At 36.8% G+C, this 15,179-nt stretch overlaps 1 protein-coding gene and 2 long non-coding RNA genes across 34 annotated transcripts in view; 2 read left to right on the top strand and 1 right to left on the bottom strand.

Moving 5' to 3' along the window:
* Positions 1-15,179, top strand: part of ROBO2 (roundabout guidance receptor 2) — a 1,676,226-nt gene that overhangs the window by 677,422 nt on the left and 983,625 nt on the right. The gene's annotated exons all lie outside the window — the stretch shown is intronic.
* LOC146397818 (uncharacterized) lies at positions 6,269-12,797 on the top strand. The gene is made up of 2 exons (XR_014824988.1): positions 6,269-10,407; positions 12,676-12,797. It is a non-coding gene; the product is annotated as an uncharacterized LOC146397818 (long non-coding RNA).
* Positions 10,436-13,600, bottom strand: LOC146397817 (uncharacterized). The gene is made up of 2 exons (XR_014824984.1): positions 12,808-13,600; positions 10,436-12,490 (listed from the first exon to the last, which is right to left on the bottom strand). It is a non-coding gene; the product is annotated as an uncharacterized LOC146397817 (long non-coding RNA).

Here is a 15,179-nt window from a genome sequence, read left to right as displayed (position 1 = left end):
CTCAGTAATAGAAGAAGTTCTAAATAGGGTGGTTAGGCCAGGCCTCCTTAATGAGGTGACATGAGAGCAGAAGCTGAAGAGGGTAAAGGAGGGAGTTGTGTGGATATCTGAGGAAAAAGCATTCCTGGCAGAGCAAGAGTCCAAAGCATCAGTATGCTTGACTCATTTTGGGACAGCAAGGAAGTGAGTATGACTGGAAAAGAATAAGTAAGGGGGGTATTATTTACAGAATCTGTGCTATCACATGGAAGTAGGGCTTAGAAAATATAGCACTTTGTAAGTCAGTATGAAAATTTTGGCTCTTAGAGTGAAATGGGAACCCATTAGAGGGTTTTGAGTAGAGGAAAAATGTGATTCTTTTGGAAGGATCCATCTACCTTTTGTATATTAAAAAGACTGAGAAGAAAGGGCAAAGTTCAAGGCATGTAACTGGTCTGGTGAAGTTATCCAGTTGAAAGATGGAATTAGTATACTTCAAACCACATGTATTTTTGTTTTGTATACAGCCCACATAGCTTCATGGTAGATCTGGGAGTGGGGGAAAAAAAAAAAGGCTTTAAGAATGGGATGGTTCCAAGGTTTCTGTTTTAAGTAACTAAGAGGATGGAGTCACCATTTATTAAAATGGAGAACACTGTCAGAAGAGATGTTTGGAGGGTAGAGGTCAGGAGTCAGTATTATATGTGTTAAGTTTGAAATACCCACTAGACATCTAAGTGATGATGTGAACAGAAAATTGGACATAAAACTCTTGAGATGTGGGGAGAGACCTGGGCTAAAAATATAAACTGGGGGGGGGGGGGTCCTCGATTATAGACAGTTTATCCAGAAGCCGAGCCTGGATGAGACCAACTGGTGGATGAGGTTGTCAGCAAAGAGTCTGAGAGATGAGTTCAGAAAAGGAAGTGGGATCAACAAAGGAGGCTGCCAAAGAAGAAGCAAAAAAAGAACAAAAAAGTCAGGAGGAGGAAGGAAGTATTTCATGGAGGGCATGATTAAACATGTCCAATGCAGCTGCAAGGTCCAATGGCACAAATAGACAGCATATGTAGTTTAAATAATAATGATAAAACCAACATGTCTAGGAGTTCCTACTGTGGTGTGACAGGATGGGCAGCATCTCTAGAGCACTGGGGTACAGGTTCAATCCCTGGCCAGGCACAGCAGGTTAAGGATCTGGCATGGCCATGGCATAGGTCCCAACCTCGGCCTGGTTCTGATCCCTGGCCTGGGACCTCCTTGTGCCACAGGGTGGCCAAAAAGGGAAAAAAACAAAAAAACAAAAAAAAAAACACATACCCATCATCCAGTTCAGAAAATAGTGTTTTCTCTTTTATAACTCATTTTCACTTAGACTCTTAAGGGGCAATTTAATATGCTTCTATTTCAAGGAACTGAAAGGGGCTCAAGTAACTTCCAGAGGTCGTCGATGTGTTTCCCATTTTATCAGTCTAAAAGTTCTTGTTTCTGGCAACTTTAAAAATGCCTAGGTAAGCACAATTTGCTTGTTACCTTCTTCATCTTACTCAGTTTGCATTCCTCTTTTGAATTTACTGACTCATGTACTAAGGGATTTTATTTGAGCCCCTCTACACCGTAACCTAACCCTCGACATTTGGGTGTCAGTCATTGAAGTAGGAAATCTTCATTTGAGCTTTGTAGCTCACCTCAAAGAGCAAATCTAAATGGATTGTGTCTAACAGTTTCAGACAGAGCAAGAGCGTCCTGCATATTCGCGATGTAAGGGATAAAGATAACTGCTTAGCCATGCCCCCAGATGGGCATATTATTCATGTATGAAAAGCTACCGGCTTTAGCATGCAGATGACGGCTGCTAAGGAATTTTTCACATCAACTGTCATATCCTAGCAGTTCAAATTTATAAGAAGATGAAACAACTCTCTAATCCCTTAAACTGTTAATACATAGCTAAGAATCCTTGTGCATAACTAATAAAATTTACATTTTCTAAGCCTCAATTTCCTTGAAGGATTGTTTTATTTGATTCCCCCCCCCCAAAAAAAAATGATAAATATGTTAAGGTGTAATACACACTGAAGGACTGTATTTGGAAGGGAAGAGAAATGTAATCGGAGAGCACAGCGTATAAATGAAGGGCATCTCAAGGGATGTTCACTTGTTTGCCTGTATTAATTATTTCTGCATTGGGAGTGTAGCAAATGGTATCTCTGAACATGAAATTAATCCTTATGTGGTTTAAGGGATATTTGTCCTTGTTTAATATTCTTTTCTGATGTGTGTGAATTTTGGCTGTAATCCTAAAACTAAGTCAAGAAACATAAATGGATACCAAAAAATGGCAGGAATGATTGATGACTATAAATTAGTTACTTTGAATACATTATGGCAGTGGTAGTTTTAAGTCCTTTGGGACAGAGAAGGGAACTATACATTATGCGAGTTAATGTAAATGAGAAGAAATAAAGCTTTTGGTTTTAAAACTCAATCGGAAATGATTTTCAAACCTTAAATGAGTCGTAACAGAATAAGTGTGCCTCTCCTATTTGATATATAATCCTTTTTATTTACTAGGGGTTTTATTTGTGCATTTCCTGTTCCTAGCTAGTCCTTGTCACCAAGATGAAAATATCTGGGTTTTTTCCTAATTCAATTTTTAAGAAGCAAATTAGGTCTTACCAACCCTGTCATTTCATGCCTCTTTGAAGACATTTTTCCCAATTGATCTAAAAAGTTTTATTACATTTATCTAAGTTTTTTTTCCATTTAAACAATTGTGAAAATCTAGTCAAACGTGACTGTTTTTCCAGATGGAATTCTTATATTTTATTTGCTCCCGTCTAGAAATATTTGATATTTGGGTCTTTCGTTGTTTCCCTTTTAGTTTTGCAATTTGCAATTCACAGGATTCCATCTATAAATAAAAAGCAGGACCATGTATATTTCAGGAGTTTTTGAAATACAGTTAGTAACAAATCCAACAAAACCAACAGAAGTTATTTTAGTAGGAGAAGCTTTCATTCTAGAACGTGCATACTGATGCTCATCACTGAGAATGTGTTGAATGTAAACAAAGTAGAGTGAGTTTTGCAGAACTGGTTAAGTAACTGCATTGACTATACATCCCTCATCTGAAGTACCCTGAAACCCACATCACACATTTGGAAAAAAGCTGGTCCTCAGCAAAACGGCTGTAGCAGATTAAAGCAATAAAACAGCCATTGAGGAAGAAGGTCTACAGATACTGAATCTGCAAGTTCCACAATTTTGGACTTCCCAGCCTCCAGAGCTATGAGAAATAAATGCTTAGAAAATACCCAGTTTATGGTATTTTTGTTACAGCAGCCCTAACGGGCTAAGACAATTTTTAAGTAGTCTCACCTCCCTGGTCCACTCAGGGGGAGTAAGTAAGTCATTCTACTATCAGATCATGAGTTATATGTTCTTCTTTCTGTTGTACACGTGTACATGTGTGCACCTGTGCATGTGCGTGTGTGAGTACGTGCTTGTATAAAGATGTTAGAGTTAAGAAATAACTGTTGGTCCATCAGCCAGCCACAACAAAGAATTTCCACTCTTTCTGTACTTCTAAGATTTGGACTAAAACATTAAGGGATTGCTTGAGCAAATGCCAAGTTATATAATTTTATAGAAATGGTTCACAAACAACTTAATAAAAAATTTCTTCATTCATGCATTCATTCATTTATTTGATATATTTTAATTGTGACAGCCTCTGTAGCGACATTAACATACCCCTTTTCTCTGCCCTAGAAATTAGAATCATTCAACAGGCTTAGCAAATAATTGTAAAAGTGGGACTGTGAGCTATAAACATGAATTGTCACTAACGTGTAGCATGACATTGGAGAAGTCACTTAAACTCAGTAAAATTATATAATGTCCTCATCTGTAAATGAGATGATCCATAAGTCCTGGTTGAGCACTTGGCAAATAGACCTTGGGAAGGAAATGATAGATTCAGTTCCTTTGTCACTGCTAAGCTGTCACATACCGTGCTTGCTTTTGTGCATTAGCCTCTTCAAGTACATCTAGGAAGTGCCTCAGGCCTTCCTCCTTAATTCATTTCTCTGGCATTTGGGGCTACCTGAGTTTAACGGATGGTGACCAAAGACAATTGCATCACTCTGAGATAAGTTAGAGCAGAATCCTTACCAGATGCCATAGAATCAGGAAACAGAATTTGAAAAATTACAGCGAATCTTCAGAATAAATGAAAATTAGAAGCCTGAAATAATATACCAAGAAGAGCATGACACTGTCACGTGAAAAGTATCACTGTCTATGGGACTCAGAGACCATTTTAGCTTAAATGGTACATTAACTGGAAATAAAATCACAAGAGTAGATTTTTCATGGAATACCTTTCAACAACATACATGTAATATTGTAATAGATGTAATAGGTACTAAAAATACATGTAATAGGTACTAATACATGTAATAGGTAATGAAAATGCATTCAAGAAAGTCATACACATGTGGATGTCTAATTTTTTTGTAGGTAAGAATTAACCAATATATTTGAATGACCCATATCTTATCTGTTATGCTAAATTGCTGGAAAAGCCATTGCTGTCATGATAACAATACAATGAAAAATGTGTTAATCAAATCTCTAGTGGAAAAGGTTGTGGAAAATACACTTTTATTCAGCTTGCTGAAAGGACAAAGAAAAATGCATTATGGCACAGTGCCTTTCAGATGAATATTACTTTCTTAGGCTGTGGGGCATGATGTGAGGTGTGTACAAGATTACTATAATTTTAATTAAACTTACACTTTTAAAAGTAGAAATTGCAATGGCAATATAGCTTGAAACTAGTAAGACCAAAATGTGTTAAATGTGTCAATACAAATTACTGGTTTTAAAGGTATTTATCATATCAAAATGCAAAAAGAAGATGATTTATACAATAACCTCTGAAATGCACAGCACTAAAACTAAATGTTTTCTTGCTTATTTTTCACTCTGCCGCTGTATATGAAACCAGGCATACAAGTGCTTTAGAAGCCATATCTGGTAGTTTCAGAAGATCCTCAGATGGTAATATTTTTATAAATCTTTGCAAGTTAGGGCCAAAAGAGTGACTTTGGGTTTGGGGTAAAAAGTGGAGAAGAAATTAAATAGCCATTAGCAATGTCTCACCTACTTCCTCCTTATTCACAGAAAGAAAAAGGAAACAGCAGGGATAAAGAAGAGGGGAAAGACATATCAGAAACATACATGATCTCAGGGAGTTTGAAGGATGCCTTCTAAGACCACTAGCCAAGCAGGCTAAATGTGGCACAGGAACATGGCCTGATTGCAGCTCTGGAGATCCTTTACCAAGCACTTTCACCCTTGCCCTCATGAGATGTAAGCAGACAAACAGTCTAGGCCAGGTCATGCCCAAAGTGCTTTACATGGGTTAATTTGTTTAACCTGCCCAACAACATCATATAAGTTAGGTACAATTAATAACCACACTTTACAGATGAGGAAGGAGGCAGGGAATAGTTAAGAAATCTAACCAAGCACAACCAGCTGGTGAGCGGCAGAGCTGGGATTTATGCCCACAACCTTTGCTCTTATCTACCAGGCTACACGGACCCTTAACAAGCATTAATGAGTAAGGGTCCACACGTATCTCAGGGTGCCTACGATTACATGATTTGTGTAGAATATTCACCTTACAAAATCATTTTCCAATAAGATTCATTAATTAAAGAGATAATGTTGTGGAAAGAGCACAGTATTAGTTTGCTGCAGCTGCCATGAAAAATAAAGCAGACTGGGTGGATTCCACAGCAGACATTTTTCTCTCTCCCTATCCTAGAGACTTGAGGTCCAAGACCAATGCTTAGCAGGTTTGAGTTCTGCTGATGCCTAAGCTTGCATGGTGCCTCCTGCTGTGTCCTCATAGATTTCCCTCTGTGTGCATTCATCCTTGGTATCTATCCATGTCCAAATCTCCTCTTCTTAGAAGAACACCGGCTAAGCTGGATTAGACCCCGCTTTGACGGCCTCATTTAAACTTAAATCATTTCTTTAAAGCCTTGTCTCCAAATGTAGTCATATTCTGATGTACAAGGTGTTAGGGCTTCAACAAATGAATTTTGGGAGAACACAAAACACTAAACTTAGGAGTGATTAGAGTCCTTGTTCTGGTTTTGCCACTGAGTGACTGTGGGTATGTCACTTCCTGTCTGTTGCACAGCATCTGCTAAACACTGGAGCAGCCTGATTCTTGACTTACTGAGTGTGTATTTAGCTTCTCTCTTTCTGTGAAATAACCCATGATCTTTATATATACGTACGTTGTGTTGGTTGTTGTTGTTGGAGTAGGTTTTTTGGTTTTATTTTTTGGCCTAAGTTAGTAAAATTTTTGTTGAATAGAATTTGAGACTTCAAAATAGGATATTTGCTTTGTTTGTGGCTTTGCTAGGCCTTTGACATATTATGGTCTGTCTAGTTTTAAAATAGGGCCAATAATGCTTATATTGCAGGGCTACCTTGAGAATTGAAAGATCTGTTATATATAAGGATTGGGCACAGTGTCTGTGAAGTAGAAGTTACTTAATAAATGTTCATCTTTTTTTATTCTTCAGTCCAACCAGCTTTCATGCCTACTTTTCCCTTGCCATTGACCTTCTCACATCTACCTCCAACATTTATCTCATATGTTCTTGGCCAGTGATCATAAAAGTCACACACACTGACATCTGTCTTCAATAGGATTGAAGTTTTTAAAAATTCAGATCTAAGCATGTGGAGACATTTCCTCATAAATTAGAAGAAAGGGGATACATGATTCACACTGGCTTCTGATATACTAAAATTTTAAGATTTAATGTAATTGTCTATTGCATCTGGCCTCCAACTTGCAGAGACCACTGATTGTGGCTTGGAAAAAATTCTCTAGTACAAAGCTGCAGAGGCAAAGGTTCAGTCACGGTCTCTCTAGATTTCACAAAGTCAGGAAGTTAGTAAAATATCAGCCTACTATTAGTCTGATTCTGCTAACAACCAATATTATGTTTTAAACATTATGTTTTTATGTTGACGACTTATAGGGGATATACTTTATTCTTAATTATCCACTTAATTGAACATATTTTATAAAATTAATAGTCACCTGATATTTATCATAATATAACTACATATAATTTCAAGTATTTACTTATATCATTTATTCTTCACTTTCTCCTATGAAAAATTAGAAATATTGCATTAATCCCAAAGAAATCATGACACTGAATTATAAGGAAAATTTATAGGTGTGATTCCCAGATATAGGAGAGGCGAGTAGATTGAATCTCTTTGGCGTGAAAATAATGATAATGTTATTCATACTACATCCTGGTGAATAATAACAGCATCTGCTTGTTAGACTTAGTTCTTTAAGCCATCAACAGAGAAAGTTGTAATTAGTGATATGAGGCAGTCGTATGGACCCAAAATTCTCCCAGAATTGAAGGCCACTTGTTTCAGAGGAGCTCACAGGACCCAGGCCTGGAAACAGGACTTTTCTAGGAAGATGATTTCTAGGAGCAGCAGAAGCACTGTCATGGTGAGTCCTGAGTCTCTAGGCATGACTTCAAACAATGGTCTCAATTAGTTTGAATCCAGAAACCCATATCCAAAGACAAACAAGCACCAAGCAAACATAGCGGAGATGATCTGGACAAGATGTTTGGAAGCAACTCTGAGTCAGGCAGAGGGGCTGGGCAACCTCCTCATCAGTCTCTGATCAAAGTTAGAACTGGTTCATAAAGGCAGCTCGCAGGCAGCCACAGCATCCCAGGGCACCAGAGGTGACATCAGAGCTGTGCTGGCCCTGGGTTGTTTGCAGATTGATTTAGTAACAGTGACAGATGCAAGAGATTCTGGTTGCCTCCAGGTAGGATGAATTAAGGTCTACAGAAGCCTTGAACTGTGGTAGTATTCCTATCAGCCAGAATTGGGGATGAGGAACAAGACAGAAGGGAGAGAGTGATGGCAGGCTAACATTGGGAAAAAGTGGTAGTGACTTCAAGGAAGGTGAGCTCTGGTGGCATCCAGGGAAGATTTGAGATTTGATGAGCAAGTACAGCCAAGACATAGACTCAATGCCTTTGCAACAGGGTGAGCTGAATGGGGAATTCCAGAGTGTACATGGCTATTTCAGCCTTTGAGGTAATTTTTTTGGAATCAGGCAGAAGTTCTGTATGCTATGTTCATCTCAGCAGCAGCCATGGCACAGGGAGGAGCCTGGAGTGGCTGCAAGCCCTGAGGGGACCAGCAAGAGGAAGCCTCTAGCAAGAGATAAATCCTGGGGCCTTAAGGATCCCTAGGAACTTTAAACCTGAGTTCAGCTGACCTGGATTTAGAGGAGGACAGAAGGGAACTTGCATCTTACTAATACTCTATGAAAATGGAACCATTTCAAAACCTTTGTGAACTTAATAGTTCTCTCTTCTTTATAGAGCCCTAGCAGTGAAACTGGAAAACACTGTGCTTGCAGGGAAACACCTGCTTATGGTCACCAAGGGACTGGGACAAGAGAAGTAGCACATGGGGAAGGGAGGGAAAATGGGGAGATGAATTTTTACCATAAATTTTAATTTCAGTCACAGTTTTTCCCTTCATTTTATTTTTTAAAATTTGAAAAAGTACATCCTACTCTCCTATGCATACACTATCTTATATCACTCAGTGAAAGCTGAGCTTTTCAAATATGAGGAAAGAGCCATTGAGTGATAGCAGAAATTTTTGATTATTATATAAACTATACTACATATTACCATGGTTTCAAAAAGATTTCTGTATTATCTTCTAGCTTAAGACTAACCTAGAAAAGACTAAGTGCTTATCCTGATAAAAGTCAATGCTGCTAAAATCACAAAACATTGATTTGTAATCAAACAGTTTTATGTCAAATTCCCAACAGGGTTTGTTGATGTGCTATTATTTGTATAATATTATGGAGCTATGGTTATTAATTGTAAAAGACACGATTTAACTGGAGAGCACTGATAGTTTACATCTTCTTATAATATGAAGTGGCATAACCAGATTACCTTTTGTTTAAAAAATTGCCATCTATTTTCAGGAGTGTTTGGAAGCTTGAAGACACTGTCATGTAGATTTCATCTGGCGTAAAGTTTTCAATTTTGTTCAATGAATTTTGCCTAAGTAACCTTCTGACTTTTTTTATCATGTAATGGGAGGCCCTCGTATAAAGGCATTTGAATGCTTTTGTGGCTGTGTGAAATGAATTACTAATGATTCATGAAAGAGACCATCCTATCATTAGCCTTGATAAGATAGTAATTTGATTATCTCATGGTCCTGTTGCTCATTCCATTTTCAAATATTAATATTTAAAATATTGGAAGGGCAAAATAATTCTAAAGAGAGAATTGGTCAATATTTCAAAGAATATGTTACTTCACAATTCCTGTTAACTCTAGTTCCCGAATATCAATTATGCTCTTTTTCTTTATAGCATAATAATAAAATAGAAAATATTTGCTTTTGAATACAAATATTTAAAACAGATTTGTGTCAATTTTATCACCAATTATAAGAAAAGATGATTATTTCTTTGAAAAATTTAAATCATTGGTTAAAAACTGTTGACACATTTTGAAGGAAATAGCACAAAGAGTCTAAAATCATCCATAATAGTTACAGTATTTCTGCCCTTAAGAAAATCCATAATGGTAAAGTTTTGTAGCTTTTTTTTTTTTTTAATTTTATGGCTGCACCCACAGCAAAAGAAAATTCCTGGCTTTGGATTGAATCCCAAGCCACAGGATACTAGGCTGGATCCTTTAACCCACTACATTGGGCCGGGGATCAAACCTGTGCCTCTGCAGAGATCCAAGTTGCTGCAGTAAAATTCTTAACCCACTGTGCATGGTGGGAACCCCTCTTCTTTAGCTTTTAACAAGCCTGGAGAACTTTTCTATCTACCATCATCTTTCAATATACATTAGGCTTGTTTTTTATTCTGACTATATAAAAAGAAAATAAGATTATTACTTTTGTTCATTTTTGTGTTTTAGCTTCAGAATATAGTAAACTCTTTAGCTTCTTCTCTTTATACTTGAAAATAGATACTAACCAATAGTGTATATTTCTCCCCAAATTGTCAAGCACTCCAGAATGGCATCGATAATATACGGTATCAGGTATATCCATTTTCTTCTTGTCTTTATTTGGAACATATCAGCACATCTCTTATTCAAAAGGTTCCAACTATCCAGGTATTCCTTATGGACTCAGATGGAGAATGAAGGACTACTCATTTATCCCACATTGGATTTGTCAAAGGTATCCCACTTTAAGCAAAGCTGATATACACACATGCAAACATATAAAGCAAATTATTTATTTATTTATTTAGTCTTTTTGCCTTTTCTTAAGCCACTCCCACAGCATGTGGAGATTCCCAGGCTAGGGGTCTAATCGGAGCCGTAGCCACCGGCCTACACCAGAGCCACACCAACACGGGATCCAAGCCGTGTCTGCAACCTACACCACAGCTCACCACAATGCCGGATCCTCAACCCACTGAGCAAGGGAAGGGATAGAACCCGCAACCTCATGGTTCCTAGTCGGATTTGTTAACCACTGCACCACTACAGGAACTCCTAAAGCAAATTATTAATATGAAATGAGAAGTTTTCAATTACATAACCATTCATAAAACATCTCTACTTTCATTTCTAATTTCCATAACAAATCGAAGGGAAACCAAGTTCAGGGAGAATGGTGCAGGGTAGGCAGAGGGCAAGAGTGAGCAGTGAAGCCAGAAGTCATCTAACCCCAATCCACAATGCTCTTCTAACAACACTCAAACTGAGACCAACAGGTTTAGACCTAGCTTTTTTTTTTTTTTTTTTTTTTTTTTTTTTTGTCTCTTTTAGGGCCACACCCGTGGCATATGGAAGTTCCCAGGCTCGGGGTCGAATCAGAGCTAGAGCTGCCAGCCTATGCCACACAGTCACAGCAACTTGGGATCTAAGCCATGTCTGCCACCTACACCACAGCTCAAGGCAACACCGGATCCTTAACCCACTGAGCAAGGCCAGAGATTGAACTCACATCCTCATGGATACTGGTTAGGTTCATTACCTCTGAGCCACGATGGGAACTCCCAAGATAGCTTTTTGTCTTCCAACATGCCACCTAAAATAAACAAAAGAGAAAATTTCCCTGACACATTGATAAGCTTCTAGAAAAAACAATTCACAGAAATAAAAACAGCTAGAATGTTAACCTAACTCTGGATAACAGTGTGTCGACTGGATGCTATTAAGTTAAAAGACCAAGGAACTGTGTATAAGTACTGTACTCTAGAAAGCAAATCTGCTTCTCACAGGGATTGTGATTTAGCAATTCTGTAGTCGCCTAATGTTTACAAATTTTGTAACTACTTTATAAACTGCTTTATACTTTCTGTAGCTACAACTGGACAAATGAGTATATTATTCATGGTGAGAGCTAGGTTTCTTCCTCTCAGGGAAGGATGTTGCAAATAAGGAAAGGGAAACGGTTAGAATGTACCTTAACTGTCAAGTTAGAATTGAAGTTAGTTTCATTTTTAATATATAAACATGCAGACATAGAAATAAATATAAATGTCTGTGTCTTTGTGAATATGTTGGCTGAGATTACTTAGAAGCAATTGTACCCCAGTAGCAATGAACATACCTAACACCCAGATCTTGGTTTCCAAATATTAATGAAAAGAACCAGGGCTCCTTACATTAGTGATTGAGTCTAGTGTTGAGGCAGAAAATACAAAATGAACTTGGAACATCTCATAGTGTTAGAAAATAAGAAAATGCTGGAAAAAACATCAGCACATGTCAAAGGACAGAAGACTCAAGCTAAAGGAGGCAGAAAGGCCAAAGCCAAGACAATTCGAGCAGCAAAATAAATAATGATACTATTAAATATCCACAATTCTAATATAAATTAATGACTTAAAACATATGAATGCATAGTAGGCAATTATTTCTTGTAAAAATATCCCAACAAATAAATATAGATGACTCAAGGCAAATTCACAACCACCATTAGACAATAATAATTGTTACAGGCACGGATGAATGATAAAATCAGTAGGTGACAGTTTCCAAAGAAACAGGGTATTTGCATAGTTTCAACATATCCCCCCAAAACATTTATCTATTACAAAGTGAATTAAAGTTGCTTTACAGGAAGAAAACCCAACAGACATCACCTTAACCAACTGATCAAAGTTAACATGAATACTAGTGAGAAATAGAGACATCATGTTCTTCCTGATATGGTACACAGATTGGGAGTCTGGGATTAATAGATGCAAACTATTATATATAGGATGGATAAAAAACAAGGTCCTACTGTATAGCATAGAGAACCATATTCAATACCCTGTGAGAAGCCATAATGGAAAAGGATGGAAAAGAATGTATATATGCATGACTGAATCATTTTTCCATACAGCAGAAATTAACATTATAAATCAAACATACTTCAGGAGTTCCTGTCGTGGCGCAGTGGTTAACGAATCCGACTAGGAACCATGAGGTTGCGGGTTCGGTCCCTGCCCTTGCTCAGTGGGTTAACGATCCGGCGTTGCCGTGAGCTGTGGTGTAGGTTGCAGACGCGGCTCGGATCCCGCGTTGCTGTGGCTCTGGCGTGGGCCGGTGGCTACAGCTCCGATTCAACCCCTAGCCTGGGAACCTCCATATGCCGTGGGAGCGGCCCGAGAAATAGCAACAACAACAAAAAAAGACAAAAGACAAAAAAATAAAAAAATAAAAATAAATAAAAATAAATCAACCATACTTCAATTAAAAATTTTTTAAATGCATAAAATCACTATAATTGTTAGAAAATATCAGGATTTCCTGGGTGGCTCAATGGCTTAAGGATCCAACGTTGTCACTGCTGTGGTTCTGGTTACTGCTGTATTAAAGAAAAATTAAAATAGCATTCTTGGAATAATTGCCCAGCTATCATCCAAAGGGCCAAAGTCATGAAAGACAAGCAAGGACAAGCAAGATATATCAGATTGGAAGAAGACAGAAAGATATAAGAATCGCATGCAGTGTAGGAAATTGGTTTTGAGTCTAAAATAGGAAAAAGTGAGGAAAAAACGGGTGATCGTCTAATAAGGTCTCTAGTTAATTGCATTATGGTAATTTTAACTTTCTGGCTTTAAGAACTATATTACAGCTACGTAAGTTTTTAATATTATAGGAAGCTGATATCAGGCTACGTGAATTCCACATTTTTTGTAATTTTCTCTGTTTAAAATTATTTCCGAATTAAAATTTAAAACATTCTCTTATTCTTCTGACAACACTATAAGAAAGGCGTTATTATTATTACACCCATTTCACAAACTGGGGAGTTCCTGTTGTGGCTCAGTGGGTTAACAACCCAGCTCGTATCCATGAGGATGCCTGTTTGATCTCTGGCCTCCCTCAGTGGGTTGAGGATCCCATCCAGCGTTGCTGTGGCTATGGCGTAGGCCTGCAGCCACAGCCTTTATTCAACCCTTAGCCTGGGAACTTCCATATGCCTAAGGCGTGGCCCTAAAAAGCAAAAAAAAAAAAAAAAAAAAAAAAAAAAAAAAATTTTTTTTTAATTTTAGAAATAAAGTAAAATCTCTTGCCCCAGATTGGCAAGTGAGAAAGTTGCAGAGCCAGGTTTCAAGTTCATGATCTTATCCACTCTGATTTTATGTGGTCTCAGGCTCAGCTAATTCAGAGATATTTATACTTGCTCTTAATTTGTTAGGGTGCCACAGCATTACATAAAACGTAATTCTGGGAAAAGAAATCCTATTTTACGGTGTTCAATGGGAAGCTATATAAGAAAACTTCATTTTCTTGCAGAGATTTTTGCTCTCAGCCAAATGTCAAACAATGAACTATTAGGGGGGATCTTAACAGAATAACTAAATAGGAATATTGTCATTCAAAGATGAAAATGTGTCCATAAGGCTTTTATGCTTCATTACTTTAAATAATCATTAATAATAAAATATATAATGACAGACAGTTACTAATGCAATAAAGTTGATAAAATGAGATGAAAAATTGCAAATAATGTATTTTATTACATTCAAAGAAGGCTTTAGGTGGCTGTACTCTGGTTCTGAATATGTTATCGAACATTAGTAGTTTGGGCCTCTGTATGAAAGAGGTCATTTTTATTATTGGAAAATAGTTTTTTCAACTGCTAATTCTTTTGAAGAATGCAGTAAACTTAAAACTTCATTCACACATGATTGACAATCAGAAACAACCTAAATGGGGGAAAATGTGTTATGTGATTTTTTTTTTCCTACTCAATATTATTTGTAATTAGAATGCAAATTGATAATGTGGAAAAATTCAGCCAAAAGAAGCATAACTCTTTATTAAATTACAAATTGAATAAATGTGAATTACATGAAAAGACATTATGATAATTATAGAATAAAATGAGATTTAGGTTAAATGGGGGAGGAATATCTCCCATATTACAAATATTTAAACTGGAATGAAATAAATGTTTTTTCTATAATGAGGTCCCAACTATTAAAATTAGTCTCATTCTTGAAGTACATATTTAATAAATATTTACTCTTCTGTGATATTTATAAATCTAAGGCTGTTGAAAAACACTGAAGTAAAAAATAATGTTATCTTACTTAATACATACTGAAGTCAAACCAGGGTATATAAAAATATTCTTGTATTATTATTTTGTTATAGCTTGATACATAATTTATGGCTACCACTGCTTTCTGCTCTTAAAATACACTGTAGGAAAATATAGTCTGGATACAGTTAAGGCTTCCTAAAAAGCACTTGTAACAAAAGCTTTTCCATTTAATGGTTAAAAAAAAAAGTAAATAGAATTTATGTCTGTCCTGGGCCCAATTAAACCTCCATTCAAACTTGTCCTGACCAGAAAATAAATTGCCTATGGATTCTGAATAAGGGTTTTTACACACTTGGAGAAAAAAAAAAAGTACATCTGTGGAGAACGATGATTTATGAAAGTATTGATTTCTTTGTTAAATAATGAATTAGATGTCCTACCACAATATTATTTATCAAACTTTTTTGTCATATAATTAAATTGTCACATAATGGATTGGGCCCATATAGATTCATTAAATATTAAAAACTACATGTGACACCACTCACCTTATCTTTGGCTAA

Source organism: Sus scrofa, chromosome 13 (genome assembly GCF_054392235.1).
Source record: "Sus scrofa isolate SSC_HxYL_T2T_F1_AM1 chromosome 13, Sscrofa_HxYL_maternal_Yorkshire_Landrace_v2.0, whole genome shotgun sequence".
Taxonomy (NCBI): domain Eukaryota; kingdom Metazoa; phylum Chordata; class Mammalia; order Artiodactyla; family Suidae; genus Sus; species Sus scrofa.
Note: the sequence above shows the minus strand (reverse complement) of the source record. Positions and strands in the feature narration are given on the sequence as shown.